This window comes from Carex rostrata, chromosome 5, assembly GCF_964058835.1.
Source record: "Carex rostrata chromosome 5, lpCarRost1.2, whole genome shotgun sequence".
Classification (NCBI taxonomy): Eukaryota; Viridiplantae; Streptophyta; class Magnoliopsida; order Poales; family Cyperaceae; genus Carex; species Carex rostrata.
This window is the reverse complement of record NC_135922.1, coordinates 4523964-4537236: the sequence shown is the minus strand read 5'-3', so window position 1 is coordinate 4537236 and position 13273 is coordinate 4523964.

Here is a 13273-nt window from a genome sequence, read left to right as displayed (position 1 = left end):
GGTTATGGAGTGTCATGTTAATGGGAATAAAATTGCTTAGTCCATCCTACTAGTTATATTTTACATTTTGTTCAGTAGTTTCAGTTATAGATTAAATTAATTAATATGAAGGAGTAAGATGTTAAAAAATGAATCTATGTCTATGATAGTTGGCTTTACTCTACTTGGAGTAAATGTAGAGTAAATTAATCTACTTGGAGAGGTTAAGTAACTTACTTCGGATTAACTCAACTCTTACTCTACAACTAAATATGGCCTGATTATGAATTTAAAACATGAGCTTTTGGGAATAATATTTCATACCGACTGTAACATTTGAATTTATCTCTCGAGAAAGTTCTCAAAATGTATAGAATATTTTCGCAGTTTTTCCATGTAAAACCGCCGCTAACTAATTTATTTTTCCATTAAAACTGCTACTATGATTATAAAGGCACATAAAAAATTTATCAGTTTATGCCTATATTGCATGGATACAGGTATGGATATCATATCGGATACGACATGGATACGGCGATACGACAATTTTAAAAAATATAGGATACGATACATCTATTATATATACTAGTTTTTATTATCTAGTTATAATATAATTAATCATAATCATAACTTCAACATATTTGTTAAAAAACAAACTAAGGCCTAACCTTAAGTATATATTATATATGATAGATACTAGCGTTTATCGCAAAAACTTATGTAGCACAGTGGCAAAGCCTTTTGACATTCAGCCAAGTAACGAGGATCGAATAATTAACGCTGAAGCCAAATTTATAAGAAACCTTTTGAGTCAACGATAACATGATGATAATTTACACTATACCCCATATATTATTAGAAATAAATTAGTTCTTAACAAATATGTTTTCAAATAACATGATACTACAGTAAATAACCGCAAAAAAAGTGAGCTTCAAGTCGGATACCAAATTGTCTGAGTGTGCTTTAGTCAATTTGAGTCCTCATTTGGAAAATTTGCATGCATAAAACAAATGTATCATAGTAATAACAGATTCTAGTATTCGATTTTTGAAGTGGTGCGTATTGAACAAATGTCCAATTCAGATTTGGACATAAACAATGGCTACACCAGATTCAAGCCGATCAAAGAGTTATATATGTACCTTAAAATTTGATCCACATAATTTAATGACATGGACTTTTATTAAATTTAAGACTTTTGTTGAACTAAAATTTTATTGATTGTATGGATATTTGTATTGGCGGTCAGTCTTGAAAACTAGCTAAGAGCCTGCATAATTAAATTGGATGTTAATCTAAGAGTGTGCATGCATGGGCGGTCTTCAATATCTTGAAGCGATTAAGAAATTTAATAGTTTGATTGCGCGGATTTTTGTGATTGGAGTTAAGACTTAATTTCTTGATTTACTAAAGTTTAAATTAATAGCATTTTTTATTTTAAGACAACTTTTAATTCTTGTTTACTTTAAATTTGTATGTACGGATTGTTGATTGAAAGGCAACAAAATTTGAATAGAAAATTTTAGTTGATTGTTATCTTGTGAACTCTTCTCTATAATTACTATTTAACTTTAACTGGTGTGTGAGTTTAACGGACAAAATCGTAACAGAATTGCCTTGCTGTCAAGTTTAGAAATATATAATAGTCAAATGGATGGCAATAATTAATCTGACACAACGACAACATCATTAATTAGCTATATTGTCCTTTACTAAGGTTAAAGTATAATGGTCCTGGCCAGGGTAAGCTTGGGGACACCAGTGAATAGTTAGATTGAGACTTATGGTGCAAGGTACACCTGCAGGATGCAGACAACGCTGTGGAGAAAAAAATATATATTTTGGTGGAAGTTTAAGTAACATAAAAGATACTGTATCGGATATTCAATGCAATAATTCCGAAGCCGCGTCCCTTTCACGAGTGGAAGGAACAAATTAAGATTGTGACAAGTGGAAACAAGGTTTTATTTGTAAATAAGAGTACATGTATTTCTCTGAGGCATTTTTTTTAAACGGCAAGTATAAGGCGAGGGGTAAGACGATTGGAGAAGAAGGAGCTTCAAAAAGACGTAATGTTTTACTCGAGTCACTACTACAAAAAAAATCCTTTTATATCGGTTGAAATTGGGTTCGGCCATCGAGTTTCGAACCGATGCATATCGCCCTAATAGAAAATGTATACATCTATGCTATCGGATCAAAACAAATGACGTTATTCAATATACCATCGGCTGCGTGAAGGATTTCATGATGCGGCAAGGCAATAAATTCTTAAATTTTAACTTTCTTACAAGCATCTACAGATCTACTTTATTATGCTAATTATATTAAAGCAATTCAAATGCATGCAAATGGATATCTACTCATTCATTAATCACAAATCTATTTACTAAAGGTGATTTGGATATACCTCTACCAAATGTCAATTTGGTAAATAGAGAGAAGTCGAATTCTCTTTTAGATCTCTTGGATACCTTTGTTTGTCGAAACGGCCTCCTAGTGTTCATCTTGAACTAAATAAGGATTAGAAAGACCTTGCTAGAGGTCTTAATCTAATCTAAACTTAGAACCTAGTTAATAACCGTTCTTGTTCTTCTAATAATTTCTCACTAGAGAAACTAATAATATGAGAGAAACAGGGATGGCGGCTAGGAGGGAGAGGAAGAGAAGGAAATAAATTTTCAGAAAATTTCTTTCTTCTCACTTATCGAATACCTTCTCTACCTCTCCTTATATACAAATATACTAGGGTTTTTATTGTGTAACCTTCCTAGTATAACTCTCTTTATTAAAAGAGACAACCCTAGCCGCTGCTACAGTAACTGATACAGTGCGCGCTACAGTAACTGCTACATTGCCAATCTCAACTCATATTCATTTTGGGTTTTAATAAACTTATGTTATAACAATGTTTTGCACATTATTAATTATGTGTCATGTATATTATAATATATAATATACACCATATTATACCAAATAATATATATGCACACTTCTCATAAATTTATCTTCGTTCTAAGCAGTCATGATATTTATTTATCACATATATATTATTTCATGTCATATGAAACAATATACATCATATAAATAAAATATCCTTCTTGTTTCTCGTTCAGTTGGTGTGACCTATATGGAGGATCTGTGTTATGTTGGCAATGGCATAAAACATTTTATTACCATAAACTATAAGCGGTATTCTAGCTATACATTATAGTTACCCAAATAACATAGATGTAAAGTATCCTTTTTTACAATACATGATCCTTTAAAGTAACGTTACAAATAACATTACTTGTGTCCATTCCTTGCCACATGATATTATGAATAATATACAAAGTCGGACTGTGTCATCTTTGTATTATATTCGTTTCTTGGTCTCTTAAGTAAATTATAAATATATAACTATACTTCAGTTATATTGCATGCATTATAATTCTACTTTACCAAGGGGCCCATTACCATAAAATATCACCACTCATTATAAATGAGGGGCAATGATACTTTTGACATATAACTTTCTCCCGCACAAGTTATATACAAGGAACTAATATTTTTGTCACCACTTATGATAAGCAGCTTTTAATACTAATTACATTGTATACTTCTCATGTGAAAAAGAAATACATCTCATATCTTAGAATTCCAAGACACAATGAAAATATTAATGACACTAACATAACCCATATAATATTTTCATTCGTTAGGTCTGTTCAATATATGAAACCTTTCATATACTCATGTTATTAAACGATAAGCCTTTATCAACATTTATAGAACTACAATATACTTTAATCAACACGACAAACTTATCATGGTATATTAGTTTTCCATGCTAATAACCAAGTTTGTGAACATTTTAGAGATTTATGTTTGACATCATATAGAGTTCTATGGTTCAAGACCAAGAGCATCTTCTTGAACACTTCTATAGATAAACATAAATTTCATGGAACAAAATGCATGTAGCATCCAATTCATAAACATAACATGTAAAAGTGGTCAACATAAGATAACTTTTAGAACACATATCTAACACTGCGCACCTTTGGCCATTGGGTTTGACGAACTCAACACTATCACTTTCGTTTCACTAACCGACTGCAAATGTGATTAACACTATCTACTAAATTTCAATAGCCGATTACAATAGTGTCTTGCACCATTTGTTTTGTCTATGTTGACGTTGGCAAATCCTAAAATTCTAGCGGGTCATTAATTTCTGGGTCGATGGTGATGTGTATATAATTATTATTATTTTTTACTATTAATTTTCATATTATAGGCTAGCCTAGCCATTTTTAAAACACAACTAGCAAAACAAAGATAAACATGTATGCGCTCATTCCATATCCATCTCTGAACCAACAATTAATATATACATACACAAGTACTCCAACATATAATATAAGGAAAATTGTGAGATTGTCACTACAAAATCTTCAAAATGTGAAAATGCCACTATAAACTTTAAAATTGTGAGAATGCCACTATCAAACATTGAAATTATAAAAATGCCATTTATACTATTTTGATTAAAAATTAACTGAAAAATACTATTTTGAAATACGTATTTCTGTATTTCCGATTATACCCTTCCTCCGTAATGTATACATTGCCTTTTATTAAAAAAAAAATCAAAATAATCCCATCGCCTTCCTTCCTCCAGTCGCTCTCTAATAGGGAAGAGGTGAAATCGCCTCGCCTCCCATCGCCTCCTTCCTTTCTCCCATCGCCTCCTCCCTCCTTCCTCCCATCGCCTCCTTCCTTCCTGCATCGCCTTGCCTCCTCCTTCCTCCAGTCGTTGGCTACTAGATTTGAGGCACAGTGGCTGCTGGCCAGTGCATGAAAACAAGGAGCGCCTCCAGCCGCCTCCCTTGCCCTTTCAAAGCTCTCCATTTTCGGTAAGCACTCTCTTCCTATCCTTCGTTCTCTCTAACTTTTTTAAATCTCTTTCCATAGCTTTCACAGATGAGGTTTGCCCTCTGAAATCATTGATCCAATTCTCGCATCGAAACTCAAATTAGAAATTTCTCACCAAATTAAAAGCAGCACATAGAAGGGGTATTATTCAAAGAAGGTGGTGTGGTAACAGTAGTAGTTATGTGCAATCAGTACTCTTTTTCTGACCAGCCAACCAAAGAATTTGTTGTAACTCAAATGATCTAAATGCCCAATCTGAATTGCATATTGTCCTGTACCTTGTGGTGCTTCTTTTTGGTTTTGATCTTTTTTTTTAGGTTTGTTTTGAGCCACCTATTTTTGACTGAGCACCCAATATATAGCACAGTTTCTTTATTTTCAGTCATAAATATTCTAGGATGATGACGAGGTCTCAAATCCCCTTAATACCTTTAGGTGTTCAATTTTGACATTCTGGATTTCATAAAGAAAAACCTATCATTACTGGTACAGGTACTTTGTTTTCTTTCCGGTTCTATTATTGTGATCCCTTTGAATAGCGGAAGTCAGTATATTGTATGTTCATTATTACCTTTTTAATGTTATGAATGTTATTGCTACTATAAAATGAGAATAATGATAAAATAAGGAATGCATTTGTGTAATTATTACCTTTTTTATGCTTTTCTTTTGATAACCCATATTACAAATCCTTTCATGTTAAATTTTTAATGTAATCAATTGGGATAAAATTATTTACATAGTGGTATAAATTTCTGAGTTTTGAATGTATCAGTGGTATAAATTTCTATTGAAATTACTTTAGAAATCAGTACTACAAATTCTAATGTAATAATATTGTTTGCACAGGTTTCTCACTGAAATAGAATGGTGTCATCATATTGCTGTAAGTTTGGATTGAGCAAATTAAGTAGCTGGAGGCTGGCTTGCAAAGTTAGTGTTGTAGGAGCTGATGTTAGTGACATCATATTTGTTTTTTGTTTTTTTTTTCAATTTTGGTGGTATTGTTTTAATGACATGTGATCTAAATGTAATGATATGTGATGAAATATCATTTGAATTGATGTAAAAGCTTTCATTTAATTAAAATATGATTTAAAAGGTGCAATATTTGTATCTTTTTGTTTGCGTTTGCTTGATTGCCATAATAAATTTACTTGTAAATTCTCAACAAAAAAAATACTTTGGTAGCACAACAGTAAACAATTTGCGTGGCATGAACTTGTAGCAAATGATGATGGTTGTCAAATAGATGATCCAATCATTTGGTTTTTAAATTGCAGTCATCATATTTTAATTCAACATAATATAATCCAATTATTGCAGTATCAAATACCAACATTATGCATGCAACTATGAGAAAAAGACCACTAACATATAATTCATTCGAAAACATTAAAACTTGCAAACAAATCAACAACTATGATAAAAAATATAAATATAATTTTGGCAATGACAAGACATGACATAATTTGTTCACAAAATAACTTCAAATTACCCCTTCTCAAAACATGACATAATTTTTCACATAAAATTGCTAAATATTACATCTTTTACAAAAAAAATATATATATATTTCTCACAGTACCCTTTTACACATAATTTCTCACATTACACTTCTACATAATTTCTCACTTTTTCAAATAAAATTGCTAAATATTACATCTTATACAAAAAAATAATTTCTCACAATATCCTTTTACACATAATTTCTCACATTACACTTCGACATAATTTCTCACTTCGCATCCTGAGCAATGATGTTGCTAATAGAGTTTCGACTCTTCTTTAGCAGCTTCCAGATAGTGCTAGTTGAGATGTCCCTACCTGACTACTAAGTGCAACAAATAGTGCTGGTTGGGATGAAGTGTTACACCCCTGAGAGCTCTCCACTTGGCTCTGATTAACAGGTGCAACAGATGGTGTCGGCTGGAAAGCCGATGCAAAAATGGCACCAACACGAAGTACTTCATCCCGTTGTATCAGACCACAGAGAAGCTGAGTGTACATACTCTGACAGCAATCAGAGCAGAGGATGGCTGCATCAGGGCTTGTATACTTGTTGTAGAGGTTGAAGGGGCGCTCGCGAAAATGCCGGCTTTTATAGTAACTTGTGAGGACAGGTCTACAAGTAAGGCCAGATGGGGTGGTGATCTCTGGCTTAATAAAGAGAAGATACATGCCTTTTCCTTCTTCTAGTCCTTTGACATATCTGCAAAACACAAATTATATAGCTCATGAGTTGCCGATTTTTTTTTCTTGTCATCTTTCAAAAAAGAATAAACCCAACAGCCACTGTTTTGAAAAAAAAAAAAATCTCCAGATTCGCAACCCCTTGTTTATTTATTGTTGAGGATTTTAGGATGAATGTTTATTTATTGTATCAGAGCTGCAAAAAGATATATTATTGTTATAACAAAACTGATATAATTTGTTAAGAACAACAAAAGCGACGTTTGTGTGTGGTATATATATCTAATTCTCCACATCAAAATAAGTGTTCTCCAAATAAATAAATCATACAAAAATGAAAATAAATAATGCTAATGTAAGGAACAAAATATTGTCTAAACTCTTTAATATTATATTATCAGCTCAATTAATTAAAAAAAATACCTTGTAAGAAGCTCTACAATTGGCTTTGCAGAGATAATATTAGAATTTTCTCCATTTGCTATTCTCAATATGTAAGGCTTCACCTTGTCATAGTCTACTATTGGCACTTGCTCCCTGAACAAATCTTTCTCCCTCTCTCCTTTCATAAAATCATGCAAATATTCAGTTTCTGAATTTCTTTTTAGTATCTCATCCAAAACCATCTCTTGGATTAGGTGGGTATTTTTTGTTAACTGTTCGATAAGTTCAATGCCCCCAGGCTTGTCGTGCGGATCGCAACTTGGTATCATAGCTGAGCTTGTAAACATATGATCTAATGTAGAAGAGTAGATTTTCATGGTTGCAACATTCAAGAGCAAAACGGGGCCAAGAGAGAGGAAGTGTGCGCTAGAAGGTGTAGCATACACCTGAACATTGGCACACACATTCCAATGTAAATAAAAAACAAAGGACTTAACTGTTGTGGTTCATATATCATTCTCAATTATACGAACGACTTGTTTGTCTTTTTAGTACCAGGCAAATAGCCCGCTTAATTTACTAAATCAAAAGAGGTGGTAGTTTACAAGGATTACGGTCCAGATCAACCAAGGAGCCGTCATTATGATTATTATTAATTAATTTTGTTAGTTTCTAGTGTTGTGAACTATTTATGTTGTTTTGTTTTGAATATAGGCATCTCCCGATTGTATTTTTTTTTTCTTTTTATGTTGAACACAGACAACAAAGGAATATTCAAGTAATTGGGTAGTACATTGATCTCTTGCTTATGTTTATGATGAAGTTGTATATATTTTTGTATGTTGTATGTTATTTAATTTATATTGTTTGTATGTTGGTTGAAAAAAAATACTGTATGTTGTTTTCTGTATGCATGTTTTTGGTTATTATGGCAAATTACATAAATAAATTATTCTATATAAAGTAAGACCTTCTTGTACCGATAGAACATTGACCAGTTCATCTATCATGTCGGTCTCTAGTGGTAGGAAATTTGTTAATAGAGTCATTTATATCTGTTAGAAGACTGTATTTGTGTTGTAGTGCCGTATGTAGAAGTTATGGCCAAAATACAGATTATACAAGTAGATAGTGCTATGATGATCATCCATAGCTGGTTCATGACAGTCAGTAACAGTCCAAGACAATATAACTGGTACAGCCATAGCCTGCTGCTTGGGAGGTGTTATTTTGAGTTGTTATGAATTAATTGTTACTGCTAATGCCCAAGTTTTAAACTTATTTAAAATGATTATACAAGTTTTGTTACAACTAGAATTAATAGTTAATTATAAACCAAAAAAAGATAGTGCTATGATGATCATCGAAACCAAGATATGGCCCATATCATAAGATACAAGAAGTGGTCCTCAATGTCAATTATTCAAAAGAAAACCAAGAGACATTAATCCAATTGTAAATGTTCTTATTTTTTAATTAAAAACCTAAAAAAATATAGTGTTTTGATAATCAGAAACCAAGATATGGCCCATATTCATAAGATCTAATATGGGGTCCTAAATGTCAATTATTCGAAACAAAATCACCAGCAGAGAATTATGAAAATTTGAAATAGAAAATAAAAGAAAATATAAATATTTGTTCATAAATAATCCACTTATAACTTAACCATCACACAAAACTCTGCACGTAACACAAAATTTGTTGGTGTTGTACAACATTTATACCGTGAGACAAATTATTTTGTATTTATGTATTACCAAAATTTATTGATCATATCCAAAATAATAACAGTAACAAATAATACGAAGAGGACAAATTTGTGGTGTTACACAATTAATAAGATTTTTTGTCACTAGAAGTTAATTTGCCTCCGATTTGTCAATAGTATTGTATCACGATCGAGTATGAATTATGTTCAAAAAAAATTAATTGCCTTCGGCTTATTTGCCAATGGCACGTGATAAATTTGTTTGACATTGATCTCATGTGAACAAACCATGCAAAGACTTGGCATTGGTATATATGTTAGATCTAGTTTGTAAAATTATTGACCTCAAATTACGTTATGATACTACTTTGGGTACAAATAATAAATAATTATTTGATATTTATCTTATAGAACATACCTATTCGGCAATATTTGAAAGACTAGATAGGGTGCTAGGAACGGTGCAAGATGGACTGAAATGTACACACACAAGTAAAACACCTGCAGAGAATATATAGCTACCATGATAATAGAATAGGTAATTGAATTAAAGAAGGTTAAGTTAGGTTAATTTAGGAAATTAAATACTTTAATTGGAACCTCTTTTCAACTTCAATTCATCTCGATAATCCAATAGAATAAGGTTGGTACTCAAATGTTTATTTTGATAATCCTTGAAACTAAGATATGGCCCATATATTCATAAAATCCATGAAGTGGTCCTAAATTTCAATTATTAAAGAGAAAACCAAGACACATTGCTCCCGCGTTAACAAACCATGCAAAGACTGGTCATTTTCATATAAATGCTAGATCTAAAATTATTGATATCAAATTACGTTATGATCTTATCCTGGGCACAATAAGTAATTATTTGATATATGTGTTAAAAAACACACCTATTCAGCAATATTTGAAATGCTAGCTACAGTGCAAGTTGGAGACAGATGGACACACAAGTATACGTAAACCACCTGCCGAGAATATGTAGTTATCATGAAAGTGAATAGATAATTGAATATGGATAAATCTGGTACCCAAAAATCTCCTAGAACAATAGAATTGTGCGCTTGCAATCTTTTTTTTATGACCATGTGATTTCATATCACAGTTATACAAGAAATTGTACTGCCTGAACCAAGGGACAACAGGTGTGAATCCGGCTGGATATATCCAACAATAAATTATGGGTACATGTTATAAAGGCTAAATTCTACTCTAGGAGAGGGTTTTCATGGGGTTAAAACAAAAGGTCGAATTACAAAATTATTGACTGTACAAGACCTGATAAAAATTTTCTTGACCCATGAAACTCGTTGGTAGCACAAATATAGGGTACCATTATTTGTTTGATCACTGTCCACAACAGTGGAAAAATGAATACAAACCATGACTAATAGCCTCTCAGGAGGTACAATCCATTCTGGATAAGGATCAAACGCAAACGACCTGCCCTGTAGTTTATTTGATCACTTTTTCTTTTTTTTTTATGAACCGACAAAACAAAATAGGAAAAACATGGAGACCAGTGTTCACGTGACTCAATCTCACATTTCATTATCAAACAGTATCCCAGATACTGTACAAATTGGGGAAAAAGAAAAAAAAAAGTACGATGTTCTGACTGTATAGAGAAAACGAAAGGTACATACTGCCAAACGTGAACATCTCCCATTTAATGCAAACATGATCGTCTATGGCTCTGAATTAAATACATTGTTTCCTGCCCCGCTGAAAGTTGTACGGACTCGATTCTTTTATTGTTCATTTTTGCACGTGTACCCTGCAGTATTCGTAATATCTGAACAGATGATGATTTTAATTATTTATGTTTATATATTCTTTATTGCCAATAAAATCGAGTATAATTATACTTGGGCTGAGTGTCCGTTTAGAAAAAATAATTATACTAGAGCTGAGTGTATACAGTGCCTACATATATACTAGTTGTGGTTGCTTTCGTGTATGTCAAAAATTAGATTTACAGTCGGACTGAATACAACGAGAGTACTGTCTAAATATCCAAATCCGGTTCAATCTTGACACAAACACTAAACAATATATATACCCGTAAAAAATTTGGTTACAAGGTCATCATTAAAGATCGATGACCATACGGTTTACTGTGCATATAAGAAGCCTCAATTTAGTAGTATACCGTGCTCTCTTGTCATGATGGTTCACCGACTGAGAAACTTTGATGAGAATGTGTCTGTCAACTCCCTACATATTGTAGCACAAATATGGGGTTCCATATTCCATCCTAAAGATAACCAGTGTAATGATTAGCCTCCTTATGATGGTCGGACTATAGCCTCGGGACAATGATTTATCACAAAAATATTAGAATTGTATAATAGAAAATACGAACACAATCACTCTCCCTAAGCTCCCTTCCCTCCCATTGTTTTATTAATTCAGAATAAAATTACAAAGTGTTTTTGTATATCACATTTTATGGAGAGCACTCCATTATATATATAAATCTCATGGCTAATCTTAGCTGCTTTAAATGAATATTTCCTAACAGAAACCTATTTCATAATAACATTTTTTCTTTTCCTAAATATTACATTGAAGGTAAACAAATCTTTAGTAATCTTCTATCTTGTTCACCAATATTATTATGATCTTCTATGACACACGTTAACTTGAAATGGTGTATATTCCAACAATTTATTTGGATTAAAAAGGACGACACAATCGCATACAAATAACAATGAACAATATCTAAGATAGACGACTTGGATATCAAATAACTAAATAAATAACTAAGATAGACGACTTACATACTGTCAACTTGTTGCAGCTACATGTCATTCATTAAATCTTCAATTTAAATTTCAACTTTAATTACTAAATAAATAACTAAATTTTTATTTGGAATGGAGAAAATGCTAGGGCTTATTCTAGTTGGAATCACGAAAGGTGCTGCCTTTTGGAATCACGAAAGGTGTTGCCTTTTGTGAGAAATGTTCTAGTATTCCGAATCATCATACCCGAGCTTGTTCCCGAAGTAGTTTAACAGAAAAAATATTTCAATATTGTCTAACTTTTATTTCCAGCGCTAATATCCAAACATATATAGCTATGATTATAACATTTTAAAATGTTATTCACAAGCATATAAACATTTGTCTGAAAGCATTTCTACATAGTTTTAACTCTCAACTACTTTTGTCTTCAAGTCAAAAAAAGAAATATTTTTTTTCACCCACTTTTTTTTTCTCTGATTATTATAATTTATTTTCCCGACGATCTGTGATGAATTTTACGAATCTAAAAATACGAACGTTTATATGCTTTGTTCATGAAAAAATACTTTTCAGTAATTTTAAAGTCATTTATTTATTTTAAAGTAAAACTAATCAGTACTTTAAATTTTCAAGTTTTTAAATCTTCCTAAAACTCACTCTATAGCCATTAAAATTTTTAAGGCTTTGTACATGAGGTTTATATGCTTTGTACATGAGATTTGTAAATGTAGTGTTATTGTTGACATTTATATGCTTTGAAGTATTATTGTTGAGATTTAAATTCTTTGTACATGTGATTTATATGTTCTATTCTAGAGATTTAAAGTGTTATTAATGAGAGTTATATGCTTGTAAACAGAGGTTTAAATTATTTTGAAGTAAAATTAAAAAAAAAAACTGAAAGTCACAGAGATTTAAAGTGGTAAAAAAAATTACGACACAAATATAACTCGAAAGTTATTCTTCATGGATCTCATTTGAAAGAGAAAATCGGGTAAGAAACATTCATATTTTTAGATTCACAAAATTGATCAAGGATCGTCGAGAAAATGGATGAGAATAATCTGAAAGAAAATAAAAAAAATGGGTGAAAGGAATATTTCTGTTTTTGGCTTGAAAACAAAAATAGTTAGGAGTTAAAATTATACAGATTTAGAATTTCAATGCTTGCAGATAGAGGTTTAAATGTTTGTGAGTAGCATTGTAAAATGATATAAACATAGCTTTATATGTTTGGATATTAACGCTGGAAATGAAAGTTAGATAAGATTGAAAGTTTTTTCTGTTTAACTACTTGGGGGACGCGCTCGGAGATTTTGGTTGGGAT